General features: G+C 44.5%; 1 protein-coding gene across 1 annotated transcript in view; it reads left to right on the forward strand.

The window, feature by feature from the left end:
- Positions 1 to 1,481: 1,481 nt before the first annotated feature.
- NCOA2 (nuclear receptor coactivator 2) overlaps positions 1,482 to 20,518 on the forward strand; it is a 123,556-nt gene continuing 104,519 nt past the window's right edge. Inside the window, exon 1 of the mRNA XM_080938780.1 lies at positions 1,482 to 1,532. The gene's annotated coding sequence lies outside the window, so the exon portion shown is untranslated. The remainder of the gene's footprint in view (positions 1,533 to 20,518) is intronic.

A 20,518-nucleotide genomic window follows, 5' to 3' on the forward strand; every position in this document is an offset into this window, starting at 1 on the left:
ATGAACCTTACTGACTAGGACAGAGCACGTAGGTAGCGCCCTGTCCACGCGGCGAGCTTTAGCTCATAGTTGTTGAGCGCTGGCTGCCCTCAGCAGTGGATCGGATGGGGCTTGGGTGGCGTACGCACGCAGGCTAGTGCACTGTGTAGGTTAAAATCTGTGTCTTGTGAAAGGACAGAATTCTTTATGGCTGCTTATTGCTCAGTGTCACGACTGCAGTTGAGCAGAACCCACTCAGTTCACTACACAAGTTGTTTTCTTCTGTTATTTCTATCCAGTTGTTTCTGATAGCCACGTTTTCTTCTGTTATTTCTATCCAGTTCTTTCTGATAGCCACGTTTTCTTCTGTTATTTCTATCCAGTTCTTTCTGATAGCCACGTTTTCTTCTGTTATTTCTATCCAGTTCTTTCTGATAGCCACGTTGCATTTTACTGCGTGTGATGATTTCAAGACTGTGTCCTGGGGAAAACTGAAATTCATCCTTGTCAGTTTCTCTGCTATATAGACATGATAAAGTCACGTTTCCAGTATTCTATAAAAAGAGAAGATTGAAGATTAACTTGGTATTAGCATCTTTTTCTGTTTTTTTTTTATTCTAAGAAAATAAGCTTTAAAGTCATTAGAACTAATTTAAGATATTGGTAATGAATCCAATGTTATTCAAGATTGATGTCACATAAAGGAAGTGCAACCCTTGAAGCTCAGTTGCAAAAGCATTCCTTGATGCTAAAGGTCTTGCAACATTAATGCTTTTCCAAAGACCCCAGTTCAGCGTGCTGCCGGCGCCGAGCATCGCTTGTTTCCTTGCATCCATGACACACACAGTCTGGATACAATAGACTAGGCATGTATTTCAGCTCTGTGTCCCATCCATGACACACACAGTCTGGATACAATAGACTAGGCGTGTATTTCAGGTCTGTGTCCCATCCATGACACACACAGTCTGGATACAATAGACTAGGCGTGTATTTCAGGTCTGTGTCCCAGCGTGCTTCTTGTACGTTGAGGCAGCAGCCTGCCAGCTTGCACTTGCAGCCTTTGCTCCCAGAGATAGACCCCGAGGAAACTTGAAGAGCCGCTTATGGGCACGCCCCCTTCTCTCAGGCAGACTTTGAGGGCTGTCACTCAGAATGCTCTTTGCACCAATACTTTTCTTCAGAGAACAAACAGCTCCAGGATCTTTGTGCTTTTGAACACTTACTATATAGATTTTTGTTTTACCTTTGTAATTTTAAGCCTCTCCACTGTAGCTCTGAGGACTCAAAGTCTCGTGTGTGCCCCATGCTCGCAAGGAAACGTCCCCTGTAGCATTTGTTCTGTGCTACACAAGCAGAGGCGATACCTTGGCCATTCTGCCTCTTGCCTTGTGGTGCGGCTCAGTGCAGAACTGTCACTAGTGAATGTCCCTGCTCTGAGGAGTCCAGCAGGGCTCTGCGTTTTCACTGACGCCCGTGTCTTTGTTCTCATTGCAGGTTTTTTTGCATCTGGCTTCAGTTTACCGCATCTTCTGCACTGTGTAGAGGCACAGGTGAGTTAATGCGTGGACGTAGACTGTTAGTAAGATTAAATATTTTAAATTGTTTAACCCATTAAGAACAGAAGAGAACTTACCTATTTTCCCGCACGTTTTTGTTAAGAGAGTTCTTTATGAGCTTGTTGAAATGACATTTCAAGGTGAAACACCAAATATCTTAATTGGAGGTCGTTGTTTCTATTTGGAACGTGTGTGTCTTAAGTGTACCTGCTGGACAAATTGAGTTAATTCATTAGTTTTAACCTCGGAGTCTGGAAAAGTGGTTTTCACTAATTTTTATATGTCAGATATTTTTGAGTGGTAGTATTGTTTACCTGGCATGACGTAGGCGAAAACTGTTACAGGTTTGCCATTAGGTCTCGGCCTACATGGACGGTGCCGCGGAGACTGTGTTTGGCCTTCTTTGCCAGCGACGTTCAGCACTCACCGTATTGGTGCTGGTACTCACTGACACTCGTGACTCAGCCTCTGCGAACTTCAGCCTCATTAGCCCTGGGACTGCTCGTGCTCCAAGGCTTCCCCGGTCCCTACAACACTGCGCAGTAAAGCCTGCTGAACAACGGAGCCCGTCCGGCTTCCGGACATTGTGCGAGCTCCGTGTGCTGGACGTGATGCTCAGACACGGATGCTCAGGGTAGAGTTCAGATGTGGCCTCTGACCCCTCTCTGTCAGGCGCCCGTGGTTTCTAGGGTGAAGAGCACACGCCTAGAGTTTGGTATTTTTTAACCTTCTTAGCATCGTGGGTATGTTTTGTGATACCGTTTTGATGTCTGAAGATTCAGTGAGTTAAAGCCTTTTCACTGTCTCTCATGGGATCGACAATTCTTCATTTTCTGTTCCCAGCTTGGGAGAGGGTTCGTTTTCCTGCTGTGTGTATTGGTGCTGGCACCCGCCCTCGGTGGTGGCTGCTGACCCCACCGGGCACTTGGTGCCCGCTTGCTCATGACTGTACCCTCTTCTTCATGTGTTTGAGATCCTAGTCCTTTCTGCCGGGTACTTGTCTCTTGTTTTATTAAGGCTGTTAGTGCATTGCCTTATTCACTGTGTGAGTGCCGCACTGGACATTTGTGGAGGTCAGAGGACAGCCTGTGTTAGTTGGTTCTTGCCTTCCGCCATGAGGTGCCAGGACTCAAACTCAGGACTCACCAGGATTGGCAACAAACCCCTTAGCTGCTGAGCCTTCTTGCAGACCCCTGTTTTGCTTTTGCTTTCTCTTCGTGCGTATTTGCCTTTCATCTTTACAAGGACTATTTACATGGCCTTAGTATTGCTTTTAATTAAATGAAATATTAGGTGTTGTACACCTATTTCTAGTTCACCTGTTCTCACAGGTTTAGTCTGCAGTAGCTCTGCTGATCTGTCATCTTCTGGGATGCTCCTCTGAGGGCCCAGCATCCACGGCTGCTTTCTGGTTATGTCTGGATCAGCAGACGAGGAAGATCAAGAGGTTAAGTGACTCCTGCAAGGGTGGGTCTTGCCGGTTGCCATTCTGAGGACTGATCTTAACCAGGGAGCTCCATTTCTGCCTCAGCAGCAGGGCTGGTCCTCATGCTTGTGACAACATGTATGGTATATGAAAAGTATTTTTGTATTTGAAGACTTCAGAATTCTCTTGAGAACCAGACATTATTTTACTTGTGTTTTGTTAAGTAGGCTTAACTCTTAACCTATAGCCTTCATTTCAAACTGAAACATGGCAGCTTATGACTGCAGTAGTGATAAAAGCTCTGCTCTGCCACTTCCGTCTCACGGCGACTTGGGAGTGGGACTAGGGTTGCAGCCCCAGCCTTTAAAAAAAGAAAAAAAAAAGTATGGTATGGTAGGAATTGGCATTCTTTCTCTCTTAGACGTTTTAGATTATAGGTATTATCTGTGCATGACTGGGTAACTTGCAAAACAGCTGGGTGTGGTCGCACGTGCCTATAGACAAAGCAGTCTGGGGGGAGGGAATGAGGGAGGGGGCCTGAGTTCAAAGCCTCCTTCTTCTGTGCAGTGAGTTCAAGGTCATCCTCAGTACTTGATCCTGTTTAAAAAAAAAATCCCAAGCACACAAAAGACATACACATGTAACACACATATATAAACACGCATATACTCACAGAATAGCTGGATATGTAGCCCAGTGGTGATTCTGTGTCTATGTAATATAATGCAGACATAATTTCTATATATAAAGTATAGTGACTACAAAACTAAAAGTTTTGTCTTAAAGCATGTAGTGGGAGAGCTGCCTGCCATTTTAAGATGGAGAAAAATAAAAGCCCACAGAGTGTGGGTATTGACCCGCCCATTAGTGAGCTGCTGCTGTCCCCTGCACTCTGACAATCTCTGAAGGCCCAGCTGTACATGCATTCCCATATCTGTCAGGACATGTTTAATTCCTGTCTTCTGGTTCTGACGTCTGTGTGTATGCAGTCAGCATCCACCGGTGCTGAAGGCGCTTCACTAGGCTTGGAGGACAGAATTGACGCCTTGGTATTGTTGGTAGATTTAATGGCTTTTATTCTTGCTGTTAAAGGCAGTAAGACACTGCGGCTGCATTTCAACAAAGGGCCCAGAGCTTGAGGTCTAACTAAATGCGCCAACATCCAGGTATCCATGTGTATGCTGTCTGCACTCACACCACCAGGAGCAGGTCCCTTCTGTTTGCTCAGCCTCTAGAGTGGCTTTCCCAAGCACTGAAGCAGTGCATCTGTCCTTAAGTGCATACTCTGACGTGCATACTCTGATTGTGTACTCTTATTTGCACGCTGAACCAGAACTACTGCACTGTAGTTAACCATGTACCTTGTCTAACACAAACTGTGGAAGAGGTAAGGGTTTTTTTAGTTTACTTTCTACATGACCGAAACACCTTGAAGGCTGCCGGCATGGTTGCTAGAAAACTGACTTGGAAATCGCAGAGCTCCCCCACAAGGCCTGGAGCTGCAGACTTAGCCTCTGTAGTGTCAAGATGAGCTTGTCTGGTTGACACTTATTGAAACAGACATTTACATCTAGTGACATGTCTGTGGAAAAAAGTTACTTAAATTGTGCTACAGAAAGTCAGATGTATTGTCCTGCAATGTTTAAGCAGTAAATGGATAATTTCCCCATAAGGATTGTGTGATGACAAACCTTTAGGAAATTTTGTGTAATTATTTGAGAATTGACATGAGATAGTGTTTAGGAGCTTAGACTAACTCAGCCCCTTCTTGCTTAGTTAATCTTCAGGACTCATTGTATGAAGGTACTTTGGGTTTTAATTGCATAATATTGGTCTAATATATCTTAGGTTTTTCACTGGAAAGCAAAATTAATTATATTGTCTTCAACTTTCTAAAGAGACTGTAAAAGTACAAATGGGACTTTCAGGTCTGAATTATGGGATGGAGAATTCTTTAGTTTGAATTTAAAAGGCAAAGGACCATGTGTGATTTTTTTTTTTTTTAACTGAAGCAAACTAGTATCTCCAGTCTAGCCCCTACTTTTAGCATCATTAAACTTTAACTTGGCATTGTTGCTCAAACAGCAGGTGTTAGGTACATCTGTCTGACAGGATGGCCTTGACATGTCACAGATTTATATAGGTGATAGATTTCCTTACAAGTTGGCTTTGCTTATGCCGGAGGACAGGTTAAGGATTGTCCATATAGATTGTGGGGTAGCCTAGTGCTTCACTACTAATATGTGTGTGTGTGTGTGTGTGTGTGTGTGTGTGTGTGTGTGTGACACACCTGCTGTGTTTACATGCTCCTGTGTGCTTTCCCGGGTACTTAATGTTCACAGATGTTTTTACAGAGTCAGATACAGGATACATAGAAAGAGAGAAGAGGATAAACAAGCCTTTTGGCAAGACTCTCCTCTTGGACATTTACTGTGTCAACTTAATTGGCTAATTCTGTGTCAGAGTGTGAAGTATATTTGGATCCTACCTGAATCTGCTTTGAGGTGGAGGCCAAACCACTCTATTCTGAAGACTCACACTCTGGTGGCGGCTTAGGTGGACAAGTAGAATTGTGCCTCCTGCAAGTGTCATCTTTAGTTTGATCTTTTGACAGTCCCAAAGATGCTTTGCTGTAACTTTGAGAGCTACTCTGGAGACTGTGCTGGGTCTGCGAGACCGCGTGTTGAGTCCATGCATGTCTGTCTACAGCAGTGTGTGCTTAGAGACTTGTCTCTACTCACTTATGTAGGGAACATTATTAATGTCACAGCTGCCCACATATGCTTAACTTTACTTCTTTATTTCCTTGAGTAGAAACTCACTCTCTCTAAAATAGCATTGCTGTATTATAAAATACAGATCAGAACCCCAAAAGTAGCACAAGAGTTAATATATGTATAGTAAAGATACCTAAATGTGTATTTACTTATGTGATAAACTTTGCAGAACGGTACAGAGACATGAACGGAAGGCACATTATAGCGCAGCGTGCTGGCCTCTTACACCCACAGTGGTTGGACTGGAGAGTCGTATGCTTGCTGACGCAGGTAGAGTCTAAGGCCTTCTCTCCTTCTGTCGGTCAGATAATCGTCAGAGGAACCCAGGGAGTCACTATTATGATCTCATGGTTTGCTTGGTTTTTATTTTTATTTTTTTTTTGTTTGTTCACTTTGTTTTGGGTCTTGTTTTTGTTTTGAGACAGGGTCTTTCTGTGTTCCTGGCTGGGGTAGAAACCGATAGGGAAATGAGAGGCCTTGAATTCTGCCCGTCTCTGCCCCTGAACTCTGGGATTAGTTGGTCCCAAGTGGAGCCAATGATCACATTTTAAAATGAGAAAATGAAGTATCTGTCAGGTTAAATCCACCCAGTAATGTATCCAAGTTCACTAGCTACTTCGAGGCCGGATTGAGGTTGCCTTTGGGGCGTTTGGCACTTTAGAAACAGAACATGAAACTCAGTTCCTGTGAGATGTGTTAGCAGATGCAGGTGCCTGCTGTTCAGGCCCCATGATCAGGGCCATCTCTGGAACAAATGAAAAAGTTTGTAGGAAAAGCTGGCTCCACGTGGACACCCTCTTCCACACACATACACAGTTGGCTCTCTGTTTTAAAACTCGGAGCCTACGCCTGTGAGTCATTAGTAAAGGAGAGAGAAGACGGTCAAGTGACGTCTCACAGAGGATGCTCCTACTGCGGTTGGTTCTTAGATCCTTATTAACTTGATTATTTTGTTTCCAGAGATTCAGGGGCACCAGCTGTTTACAAACAATTTCAGGTCTACAGCTTTATATAAGATAAAGCCATATATAGGCTTTATAGTTTGTTGGTAGACTGCTGCTGGCCTAGCATGCTTGAGCACCAGGTTTGGTTTTCCCACTTATAAACTGGGTATGGTTGCACAACCTTTAATCACTCAGGAGATGGAGACAGGGTCACCCTCTGCCTGTTAGCGACTTCACGGCCAGTCTAGCTACACGTAACCCTCCCTCAAAACAATATCAAACATCTTTTTACTTGATAAACATTGTAAAGGAGTGTCTTGGAACTTGTATAATCAGAAGTCAACACAGGGCTCACCCACAGAGAAGAAATCTTTAAAAAAAATAATAAAAGATTTTGTCTTTAGTTTTTAAATGTTAACATTCTGAGGCTGGTGAGATGTCTTATCTGCTAAGTTTGCTGACTGAATTCAATTCTCCCACCTCTGAGATCCACTTAAAGGAGGTGAGAACCTGTTCCTACAAGTTGTCCTGAGCCCTCCACGGTCATTCCCTCTCCCTACAAATAGTAATCAAACGGACAGTCCTTTCAGTTAGTTTTAAAAGCGTGGGTTTGTGTCAGAGTTTATATCATAATGTCTGAGCAGACGTGGCTTTCCCACGGGTTAAAATGAGGCTGTTTTCTGTGTTTCTTGAGTTGTTGTCATGGACAGTGTGCAGGGGTCGGTCACTGAATAGCTTTTCTTTTTAAAACCCCTTTCGCTTTATTCATAATAAAGCTGTAGTTTGTCAGATGTTTTTCTGGTGTCTCAATAATTCATGCAGTTTCTCAAGTTACGGATTGACTTTCAATCTTTATATTGTCCAGATATATTTCTATAAATTACAATATGAAGCTTATTAATAAGTTATATACAACATACCTCTTTGGAGATGACTCTAGTTGAGGCACAGACAATGGGACGTTTTCTGCCAATGGGAGCTGCCAGAGAGACCCCTTGTACCCAGCAGCAGGCGTAGGCTGTGCCACGGGAAGAGCAGCAGAGCTCATTTGGGTTGAGCTGTGACACTTCCTCCAGGCCACACTGGAGTGACAGACGCTAGTCTTGGCTGGTCTCCTGGTCATATCCCACTTTCCGGCTCGTCCACGTGTCCATTCTTACTTCTTCTGTGGGTTTGTAGTACTGATGGAATTCATATAAAGTATACAGCACATAAATTATTACCAAGTGGAGGTTTTATATTTCTCTCTTCCACCCTTGTTCCCTCCCCTCTCCCTCCTCCTCCTCCCTCCCCTCTCCTCTCTCACCTCAATTCTTACTACATGTCTAGGTTATATGTTTTTTTTTAATCTTCCCTCCCTCCCTCTCTCCCTCCATTCCCTCCTTTTCTTTCTCTGTTTTGGGACAAGGTTTTTGTGTGGCCCAGGCTGGCTTCAAACTTAACAGAGATCCTCCTGCCTCTGCCTCCCGAGTGCTGAATTAAAGGTATGTGCCTCCATGCCCGACTGGTCATATTCATTTCTGCAGGTCCAGATAATGTCTCAGTAGTAGTTCCTAGCTCAGCTCTACCTACTACACAAGTGCTTTTACCTAAGCCTCTCCTGCCTCCCCTCCCTGTCTCCACTGGCCTGTCAGAGGGCTGAGACAAACTTATTTCCAGAACAGCAACCCAATGATACTTAGCAGCAGCCTTTGCTGACCAACACATCCATCCTTAGCTGTCTTCAGTTTAGAAAGAGCACTCACATGTTAGCTGCGGATTAAGCTGCGGTGATCTTGTCAGAGACAAAGGCAGCTGAGAGACCTGTGGTTCCTTCCCAACAATTCTTTTCTCTGCAAAGCTCTTCAGAACTGAAATGCTCTGAGAGCTGCACACCCTCAAAGAGCACTTCCAACCTGAAAGACCAGTTCTGGGCTTGCGTTCTTGAGAGGCACTGAGGATTTCTGTGTCGTTTTCCTTTCATATGTATCCCTTTGTGACCTCCTGGTCATGCCTCTATATGGTGGGAAACAAAAACGAGGAAGCAACCAAGGGAAGCATTATGTTTAAATTTTGTGTCTACCTAGCCAGTGTTTATACTGATGAATGCACAGGTATAACAGCCACTTACGGCTTCTCAAGCATCCAGCAGGTGGTCATTTTATCATAGGGCCTCTTTCGTAAGCCTTCTGATGATCACCCTGTGTTGTAAGAGGTGATTCAGTCATTGGTATCAGCGGATAGAGGGGGTGGGTGTGGCAGAGAGCTCTGTGGTTCCTTCTCTCAAGAGGGATACCTTTGAACATCCTTGTCTGTGAATCTGTGACAGTAACCTTCCATGAGAAGAATAAAATAAAACAAGTACCAGACAAATGAGCACGTGCCATCATCTGTTCATTACCAGAGCGTACTGTGTGTCTTAAATTTAGACAGCGTGGAGTCTCTTGGTGCCTCGTTTACCGTTGGTTTACCAGCTGGCATGGGGCATGGACTGCAGAGCCCAGGCTTCCATATGCTGATGTTTCCTGCCGAAAAGGACATGGGTGCGCCTCCATCTCGGACTGGTGCCTATGAGCTTTTAAGCAGGTGGTGCTTTTTGACCCTCACATGTGTCAGAATCTGAAAGATAGCCACCGGCGACCATTTCAGATGAGTCAGAACAGGCAAACGTGTCTGTGTAAGTGTGGGGTGTGATGTAACTCACCTGTCACATCTCCAAGACTGAGCTACACCTGTTGCACTTAAGTTCCCGGTAGATTTGTCCTTTCCCTCAAGTCTCTAGGATGAACTGAGAGTGAGTCCTGGATGCTGACTGTGAATCACAGTATGGTGGGTCCCCAAAGCCAAGACCTGACAGGGACGCTTTATTCTCAGTGCCAGCCCTTCCTGGAGGCTGTCAGCCTGCAGATCCCTGCAGTAAGCACACTGGCCACAATGCTGGGCTGTACCTGGGATTTCTAACACACTTTCCACAAGTTTTAAGGGCTGACACAAGATGATGTAAGAAAGCATCTTTTTTGGATGTTTCCAGGGCCAGGATACCTGTACACAGGCCCCCTCCATCTGCTTCTTCCCCATGACATGCTTACATCTCGGGTGGCCACCTTTCCACAAGCTCGTGCCGCCTCCCCACGAGGGGCTGATGCGGCGTTGCTGGGGTTGGGCAGTGTCTGCAGAACCGTGGACTGGAAGGGCACGCCCATGGCCTGCAGTGTGGATGCTGCACGTGTGTCTGACTTTCTGATCGGTGCCGTCTTACGGTTTCTCCCACTCATGTGTACCAGTCACCAGGGCAGAGTTTTTCTCTACTTCTCTGGACATTTAACTCAGACAGATGCCCAATTTTATAACAACCCATAAGCAATTTATTTAATAAAACTGACTCTGCACTGTTTGAGCCAATGTTTGTACAAACAACTTGGGAACAGTTCTATACGCCAAACCTGACCCTTCCACAAATCGTTACATGTTAAAAAAGGAAAGTATCTTCTATTTTTGTACAGTTTGTAGGCAATCTTTATTTTAAGTCTGGAGATGAAGGCAGTCTGTGCATTCTCATGACTTTCCAGAAACATGGTCGTAGTCTTCCCATTAGGAAGACGGATCCCAGACTCATCATTTCCCCATCTAGATGAGAGATTAGGAGTCTCACAGTCTCAGTCGTTAGGGAAACCCCCTGAAGGAGGCAGGATCTTAACTTGTCACTAACCTGGCGTCTGTGCTGGGCGTGTGGAGGTGGAGTCTGACAGGCAGGCATGCTCACCCATTACGATGCAGTTGTGGGTGAACAGGTACATAGACGGCTGACAACATTAGGAATCCAAGCCAAACACACCGTCGAGGGGTTTGCCCAAAGCTAAGGTTTATGTTTTGTGTTTTTTGCCAGCAATAGTTTTCAATCCTAGCTACTCACAGCAGCTGTTCAGCTTTACTAATTTCCTCATTAGCTCAAACAGTTCCATGGTGTAAGAAGCATCCTTGAAGGTTGTGCCCAGTAGACAGAAGAAGGCCGTGTGAACAGACCCAGTTGTGTGTGAGTCTGTTCGTTTGTTTTATTCCAAGTCTTCTTATGTAGCCCAGGGAATTATTGAACTCATGACTATCCTGCCTCAGGTTCTTAAATGCTAGGATTATAGGGATATGAGGACGGACCACCATGTTCAACAGAATGTTGTTTGTATATGTCCTACATATATGCAAGCTTGAACAGGTTAGTGGGGTCAGGGGTCATCTTCTCACTAAGGTATTTTATGTAATCCTGGTAAGTCAGAGGCCTGCTGAAGGGTTGCAGACTCATGAAACTCTACAACACATATTTCAGACTGAACACCATACGGAGTGTCGAGAGGAAGGGGCTGCAGTTGGAGGCTGAGGTGAGATTAGCCTTCTGAAGTGCTCCACGTGGTAGTGGGAACTCGGTGGGGGCAGGGCAGAGTGCGTGTGCACGGTTGGTGAGGTCACATCGGGCTGGTGAGGCTGGCAGGCAGTCCTCCCATGTCCTAGGAAGCATCTGACTCTGTTTACCTGGACTGCTCAGTTCTCTGTGATCCAGATCATCCCCCTCTCCACAGCTAATCAGTAGATTTTTCTGTCTTGACAAAGATAATGTGGTGCTGTCTGTGTAACATCATTCATAATGGTGCCGAAGAGAGGACTATTCAGATGTCCATTGGCTGAAGAACCAGCGGATAAAATGAGCTACAGACATCAATGGAAAGTCTTTGGGGAATAAATTACAAAATGATGTGTGCTGTGAGGTGATTAGTCCCCAAAGCGGTATACGTATATATCAGGTACTATTTGGAGAAGTCATATGTTTGATGAGAATTCATTTATTACAAAAGGCCTAGGGAGGGTGAACCTGTGTTAGAGAGAAGAGCACTGGTGGCCCAGGCTGGGGCAGGCGGGAGTGCTGGTGGCACAGGTTCCTTCTGGCATGTGCGTCACAGTTCAGTAAAATTGTCACAGCAGTGGGGGCCAAGGCACTGGCAGTTTCTTTAGAAAGCAAGCGTGCATGGTAGAACCCTGTATATGGGTATGTCAGAGCGTCATTAAAGGTAACTAACAACGCCACGTGAAATGGCACTTACAGTGTCTGTGAGCACGTTCGCTAGAGATCCAGTATCTTATTAGGGTTTCTAGCCTGAAGCACTAAGAGACTGAGGATTTTAGAACAAATATTGTATTTTTTTTCAACATTTAAGCAAAATAGTTTCATATAACTGAGCAAGTTAGAAAATTGGCTATCTTTAAAGAAAGAAAACAATAAAGGGTTTTTAAATTGAGTTTTGTTAAGCTTGGATCCAAAAGGGAAAGAGTTTACTTGTTAACGGGAACGGTAAGAGGGATGCTGTGTTCATGTAACCAGGTCTCAGAAGCAGCTTCAGCCCTCACGGACTCTTACTGCAGGCGTGCATTGCAAGCCGCCATCACTGATCCACAGAGGAAGAACAGTCCTTTGTTTTGGACAGGAGAACAGAGGAAATGGGTGAGTCCTCTCCTCAGTGGCGCTGGGGTGGAAAGGGCTGGGCAGGCAGTGCAGGGCTCAGGAGAGGAGAGGCTTGTTTTGCACCCAGCTTCAGAAGTTCCAGCCCTCTGGGAGTCACCCAGAGCTCAGCCCATCAGGAGTGTGCGGCAGGGGCCTCTCTGTCCTCTAGGCCGAGGAGCCAGGGACCAGTTCACACAGCCTTCAGAGGTCCACCCTCTCTCCTGCTGCCTCCAGCTAGGCCCTGCCCAGAAAAGTTCTACAGGCTTCCAAATCACACTGCCAGCTGGGAAACAAGGCTTCAAAGAGATGTGAGCCTGTGGGGGGAGCGGAGGTCTTTCATATTGAAGCCATGTTCTGCCCCTGTTTGCCAAGTCATGGCATGTCATAATGAGAAATGCATTTAGTCCTCCTGTAAGAAACTTCACAGCCTGGGCAGTTTCCAGCGCTCTTCGAAAGTGCAAAGTCTAAAGTCTCTGACACTTTTGCTGGCCTATTAAAGTCACTATGCTTACTACTGACAGTGGAGACTTGCCCTTCTATTCAAATGTGGAAGAACAGGAAGACAGCAAAGCTTTGGGCCAGACCAACCGAAACATGCCGATACGCATGCCATTCAGTAGTTCTGCGCTGTAGTGGGTTTGCGCCCAACCTTGCAGTCACGTGCAGCACACTCGGCCTGGCTCTCAAGATGGTGTTATTTGTTGCATGAAGCTTCCCCCGACAAACACCGGGTTCTGGGCTGTGCAGCACCCTGGGTCTCTTCATCTCCCTCCCAGGTTTCTCTGGACATTGCTTAGCCTCTTGAACGTCTTTGTACAAGTACACTGGGTGCCCAGCACCTCCCACCACCACCTGTATGACACCAGGGTCTGCATCTGTTTCGGAAGTAGCCGGGCCGCAGTGGACCATAGCACCTGCAGCCCCCGAGTGCCTGTGTGGACGAACTTGGAAAACACTTTCCTAGATGGCCCTCTTCCAACAGGACATCACTATCGGTCTCTGATCTCTTGCTACTTCCTGGAGTATTTCACACAGCATCCTTCCTCTTGCCTCAGGGCAGGTTCCCGGCTTCCTATGTGGTACTAATCTGTTTAGTAGCTGCAGGCACTTGTTTCTGCTTTGTGAGAAGTTTCTTTCTCTGGCCCCTTTACATTTCTCACATCTTTATCTTCTTTTTCCTTTTTGTTCTGACTGTAAACCTGACTAAGTACAGCCAATAATAACCAGACCCAGAACCCTAGGCTGTCTTTGAAATTTTTTCCACAAGATTAACTTACTACTTTTGAAGTAGGCTGCATGAGTTTCTCAGGATACGGGCAGAACAGAGACATTCTCCCTTCCGCCCCATTTGTGAAGCGAGTAGCCTGCGGTTTAATGTCTCATCTGTGACCCCAAGAGCACTGCTTATGTTGGTATCCTGGTCCTCTGAGTCCCACTGATCATCTGCATCTGTGGTTTACCAGCCTCTGTCTCCACAGGATGGCAAATGCTTCTTAGAAAGATGCTCTAAAGGCCTTGTCAGGCAAACAGACACCCAGCTCCTGGTACTCGCCTTTGCATCAGTAGAACAAGACAACTCAAGAGAGAGAGAAGGGGGTTTGGGCTCACATTCTGAAAGCTTTATGTTCATTCCTGGTGGGAAAGACATGGCAGAGTTCACAATGAAGGAAATACGGGGTGAAGAGACTTCACATCATGCCTGACCAGAAACCAGAGAGGAATAGGTTCGGTTCAAACCTTCAGAGTCCAGACTCAAGCCAGAGCATCCTCTCAGCTCTGCTTATGAAACACTCAGAAACCTTACAAACTAATTTGTTTAGCAGTGTTTTGACTTTAGTTCATATGTTATTGTTTGTTTCCATTTTAAGAGCATTTCACTTACAAACAAAAAAGCAAAGTGTGAGTTAATAAAAGTCAACAGAAATTAAACAGAAAACTTTATGTAGTAGATGTACCTCTGGCATTAAAAAAGTTGTTATTGTTGTATGATTGTGTGTATGGTGTGTATGTAGATGTATAATTGTGTTCTGGGAGCTGTTATGTTGGTGTGAATGTGCTTGTCAGAGGACAATTTTGTGAAGACATTTCTAAACACTATGTGGGGTCATCCTGCTTGCCAGACCTCTGCTGTTTAAAGATCTGTTTATTAGAATTCAAGAGGTACTCAGTGACTAGTGAGCACCTGTATTTAAATGTGGAATTCACAAGTCCTTGCCACAGCGTTTGGACTTTGTGTCTTAAACTGTCACATTGCTGTTCTCCCAGTCAGTCCCTCATCTCAAAGGCCGGATGACATCTCTGTTGCCTTTCCTGTCTTTTTAATTGCCGTGTGTTAGAGTCCTGCCCTAATTCCTAAGGTAGGAATTTTCTAATTCCTCTCTTTGTGTTCATTTACTGTAGGCATACCCGCCCCTTTGACCACAGCAGGAGTGCAGGTCCTCATTGTAAAATTCTTCACCAAAGTTAGCACAAATGCTAAACTACGGCTCTGACAGGTAGTTAATAGAGAGAACAGGCTCTCTGCAGGGAGCATTTTGCCCTATATTTTTGCTCGATGGTTCACAAAGTTACATGGGGTTTTGGACAGACTATTTTAAGAATACCACTAGCCACACAACCTTTAATTTTCAAAAGTTTTGCTGCTTACACACACAGATCATGCTTGTGTACAATCGGGGGTTTTCTGAGTGAAGTTTACATTGTAGAATAGCTGTCAGGTAGGGTCTAGTCTGTACTGTGTTCTGTTCGATCAGGACAGGAAAACCCTTGCTGACTTAGAAACATCTTTTATTTCATCTGATGAATTGGTCTTGGGCTGGCCTGTTTTTGCTTTACTTAGACTCATACTGGGTAGTCCTGACCGTCATGGCACCCGAGTAGACACTGACGTTTTGTGTTACTCAGAGACACCCAGCTATCAAATTCTGTATAGCTCTCTTACCTAATTAAGGTTCTCTTTACAGTGATCTGTAGCCTGCGTTTAGGGAAACATTTGTAAGCACAGCTCTCACTAGTTTTATGCCTCTGTAAGGATTATTTCCCCTCTGATGCATTCCCATTAGGCCACTGGATTTATGGTGGCAATTCTGTTTTACTGGTTTTTTTTTTGTGAATAATTGTTTGACAAATGAAAGGAGTGAAATAGAAGAAGATAGTTTTTGAAATCGGCATATTTACACTTAGGCAGTCTGTGGATCATTAAGACTACAAGTTAACTTTATGTAACAGTGGCCACCCTGGGACTCTGTGTAGACCAGGCTGGCCTCACACACTTATATGCACCAGCCTGTGCCTCAAGAGTGGCTGAACTTAAGTCATAAGCCACCATGCCTTGCCTTATCCAGCTTTTAATTTAATTTTGTTTTTTAGAGACAGGGCTTCTCTATGTGACTCTGGCTGTCCTGGAACTCACTTCATAGACCAGGCTGGCGTCTAACTCAGAGATTTGCCTCTTAAGTGCCAGGACTAACCACTATGGGCTTACCACTATGCCCAGAAGCCTGGACATTATAATAGCCGGAAGTTCTATTCATAACTGATTCCATGTGAGGATGTCATGGTCCCTGGAGCTACAGTGCTGGCCTAGAGCTGCTGACCCAGGAGACCCAGAGATCACACAGTGTCACCCCCATTTACAGGATTGTAGGGTTAGTAAGCAGATCTTAGAACATTTACTATATTAAAATAGTCAGTGTGGGCGAGAATTATTTCAAGGGAATTTCTCAAACCACGTTTGCTAACATAGAAAAAAAAGAATATATATATATTTACACACACCCCGAGCTTCACAGTGATTATGATCAAGTTACATGCTGCCTGCTGGAAGCTGTTCTTTCAGTGAGGTGAAGTTGGACCTAGATTCTTTTTCAGGTGGTTTATTTTGTTTTCCAATATTTTATTGTTGTGTTAGTCAAGTGCTTCCAACAAGTTGTTTTTGCCACAAAGTTACAAGTTATAACTGTTTAGCCTCAGATTTCTGTGTGTGTGTGTGTGTGTGTGTGTGTGTGTGTGTGTGTGTGTATGTGTGTATTGGAAGAGTCTCTGGTTTATAAACACAACTCACTTTAGGCAGGTCAAAGATTGGTTTTAAATTTTTGAGTTATCAGGATAAAGGTGTTTTAATAAAAAGCAAAGGTAGTGTTATACAGTGTGAAATTTGCTTCGTAATGATCAGATTTCACTGTTTTCTTAAAACCTTTTCAGTGCAATTATTAAATTAATATGTTGTTAATGAATCTCTGAGGCTTTAGGACAGATAAATAAAAACAAACAACTCCAAAAAATGTATTTTGGAAATTAATTTTTTTCTTACAACTTTATTTTAAAAAACCGAGATACATGTGCAGATTTTTAAGAGCATTTTGGCAAGAAAATTAAAGTTCTTTTCATAAACATTAACATTTGCCTTCATGTTCTAACATGGCATTCTTTATGAAGTCGTCAATGACTCCACCCCACCTGTCATGTCCGTTGTCCTTTATTTGGGTGGTGTAATATGACCCTTATGGTGGACGGCAGAAGGTGGGAGAAAGGGATAATCTGTCTGAAGACCAGGCATGCTGGAGGCTGCTGTTAAATCTGGGGGAGGGGGGTGCTTTAGCCTTATCAAAGGAGGAAGCAAGGATGGGAACAGGAAACTGACCAAGTCAGCGAGCAGCTGCAGAGCCGGGGAAGTCCCGAGGAGGGGCTGGTGTGGCATCACGTGCTTTGCTTTGACAGAATCTGGGAACAGCCTCCTTTCGGGATGAAGGTAGCTGCGTCTGTGCCTGTAGGAGAATGCTAGTGTCACGGTTTAGGACCACCTCACATGGGAGGGACGTTAAGAAGCCTACTGTTTGAGACACAGGTGGCACAGGGAAACCCTTCACACCCAGAAAGGGAGTGTCTAGGCAGAGGCCCACACCGGGCAGCCACGTGACCACAACTGTTTTGGTTTTTTTATGGTGTCTGTCTGTCCATTATGTTTGTGCAAACTCCGTACAACCCCCTCTCTCCCTTCTGCCTAACCTGTCTGTCTGTCTCCTCTCCTCCTCCTTTTCTTCCCTCGCTCTCCTTTTAGAAAGTATTTTTAGTGCAAACTGAAAGGTATTAGGTTAGAGCCTCCTTCCCTAGGCAGTGCCATTCAAGAATGGGAAAACCCAGCTGGTCTGATGTTCATTGTTTTGGCCTTGGCAAAGGCTGGTGTGGGCACAGAAGGCAATGGCTCCGGGGCATGTGACCCAGCCAGCCTTGCTCCTTTGTGACGGCGGCTCTATTTGCAGCCGTAGCAGTAAGGACCTGGCCAAAATGGGAGCCAAGGAGCATTGGGCACTGTTACAGGTTCTGAAGAGCACTTACTCACAGTAGTTTCTAGAACACACAACCAAGTCCCCCAGCAGCAGATTAGTAACGTACCGTTCTGAAAATTACTTCTTCCTTCAAACCCTTTATTTCTGTTTCATTTGACTTATGTTTGTTGTGCTACAGTGGGTCCTCAGACATGCGTTGTCAATACCCTTTCTACTCAGTCCTGGCCCGTAGATAGAACTAGATTAAAAGAGGAAAGAACTTCTTCGTCATCAGTATCAAACACTAAGGGAAGCGAGCGAGTCGGCAGCCCAGGCATTTAGCCGTCAGGTAAGCGGTGTCGTAGGTTTGGGGGGCGCCCTTTAGAGGTGCCGAGCTGGGGCACTACACGTCTGCCGCCACGCCCTATGCTGGTCTTGGCCAGAGTCAGGTGAGAAGCTGTGAGTTTGGAAGAGCTCCTTTATCTTTCAAAGGTCTAAAAGCATTTTCATGTCTTTTTTAATTAGACAAAAATATATTCCAACATATATTTTTCTTTTATTGAAGATGATAAACGAATATAAATTAACAGAATTAGGCTCTTAGAGTATATTCATTAGAATCTCAGTTGCTAATTTAATGTACTCTGAAAACTCAAAGCAGTTCTCTATTTTCAATAAATATGAGTGTCTTTATCTTTAAGTAATTGCTCACAGGTATGTGTTCAAGATAAATGCATGCAAACATGATTTCATGTGCTTTTTTAAAATTAACTGTGGGATCGTGTTTGTCAGAGCATACACCATTAGTGTCTGTTAATTAGGTAGATAGTAAAGTAGGATTCAGTACATATCATAAATCCAGTATAGAGCTTCTCATTTTGTTGCTTTAAAAAAGATTCAGGGAAGCAATTGGCCAAAAAGAGGGAGAAGTTTTTTTATTTTTCTAGAATACTGTCCATCTGTTTAGCAGGTAGGCACAGACAGGGACAGTTCTGAACATAATCGCAAGTTATTTAGGATATGACATCCTCCAGAATCCTGTATCCCATGGCCACCAGAGATGCTCTAAGGCTGCTGATGGTACTGTTACCTGCTGTGCCCTTTAGCATCTTTGTTTTCGAGCTGGGAAGCTCTAGGGATCTCTGTACTGAAAACGAGGGCCTGGGGTTGGTAACCGACTCTTTGGCTGTCGGGTGATATGGATAATGCGGGGACCCTTGTCCTGGGTCTGACTTTCTGTGGGTCCTTTTAACAAATCTGCTGTTTCCCTGCTTGCTTTTCTAAATAAAACATTTTATTGAATTGCTGTTAGTTGATAAAAATAATAGGTATTGAATCTGACAAAATTAGTGATTGAGTTTCAGTAAATATGTGTACATGGTTTTTTAATCTGATAAGCTATGGTATCCTTAAGCTATTACTTGGAAAATTAGTTTTATTTAGACACGGGTGAACCTGGCTTAATTTGCCATTAAATTGGAATGTAAATGCATTATTTATATACTTGTTGACATTAATTATTTTAAGACAGAGTCTTAATAAATAGTTCACTACCTTCCTTCTCCTCCCAATTAGGATTAAAAGCGTGTGCTACCTTGCCTTAAGTATCTTTGAAGACGATATTTAAGCTGACGCCACAACTTAGTATCTGCCGTGACTGAGTGCAGTGCCACCTGTTTTGGTGATCTGTATGGCTGTGGCTGCTGTAGACGACAACCTACGTGCTGTGACTGTAGATGCTCTCACTTAAAACCCGGCATGCCCACAGCGAGGGACTATGCAATGGGGAAGTTCTGCCAGGTTTCCTTTAAGCTGTGACTGCCGCTTGGAATCTTAGGGCAGTGTGAAGAATCATCTTGTCCTGGGCAGAGTAATGCACTCTGACAACCTAGCAGGTATGAGGCAGAGGCATTATGCGAGTTGGAAACTTGATCGGGCCACATAGCAGTTTGTTGTCTGACTGTCTTCTGCCTGCCTGCTGCTCGTACAGAGGACCTGGGTTTGGGTCTTAGCACCTGCTGTTTTTGTGGATTTGATTCCCTCCTCAGGCCTCTGTGGACACTGCAGTTAACATGCTGCTTATATGTACTCACATGTAGATACAATACTCGGACACATTGGTTTATTATTTCTGTAGTCGCCCTGCTTTCATTCCTCAGGCAATAGTAGCATTCCTAGTACTCATCAGTGAGGACCAGAGTCTTTGTAGGCAGGCAATTGCCATATTGAATTCATTGTTCAGTGTACCAAGATCTTAAAGTGTTCCACCCATTGTGTGTCCAGTAATCGATACCATGTGACAGTGCTTTAAAGTCACACTTGCTGTACTGTTTTGTGACTTGCTTTCCCCCAATACTTCTCACAGTAATGGCCTTATGTAGGGGTAGGCTGGTGCTCTGTGGCCTCCACTGTGTATGTACACCCTTCATTGGTCCATGCTCCTTGCCAGGGTTGATCCTGTTCATTTTGACAAAGGGCCTTGTTCCTTCCTCCTGTTACCTTGAGTACCTATGAGAATTACCTAGAGAATGACACTCCAAGGATAGGTACAGAAAGTGCCCACTGCAGCCTGAAATGCAGCTTTGCATTTGGTATTTAAGACATTTTCATAGGGACTTGGCATGGGCAGAATGGGGAGCAGTGTCTCTTGATACTTTAGAGTGGACTTTGGATACTGCCGAGACTGTGTAGGACCATTTTTATTTCTACTTTGGAACTGTTAGCACAATTAGCTACTTTTTAGTGTGTTGGCTTTTCTGAATGTTGATATATTTTAGATGTGTCAGGTTGGATTTTGTAAGCTTTCGTTAACTCTGTTCCTATTCTTCTGATTTCTCACCTTTAACTCTGCTGATTTCAGCATGGATCTAAGAAACAGCAGGAAAAATGACCCTCATCAACTGTATCCTGATGGGAACTGAAATGTAAATACCTGAGGGAGTCCAAATAAAGGTTTTACTAAAACCCTGTTGGAGGCCATAGACACTCATGGGTCAGAAGATTCTAACTGGGCACTTCTGCCCCCACCCTCTGAGACTTGCCTGCCTCTGTCTGCATGGCAGCTTGAATAGGGAGGAAAATGTCTGACTGCAGCAATGT

Source organism: Micromys minutus, assembly GCF_963924665.1.
Source record: "Micromys minutus genome assembly, chromosome: 26".
NCBI classification, from domain to species: domain Eukaryota; kingdom Metazoa; phylum Chordata; class Mammalia; order Rodentia; family Muridae; genus Micromys; species Micromys minutus.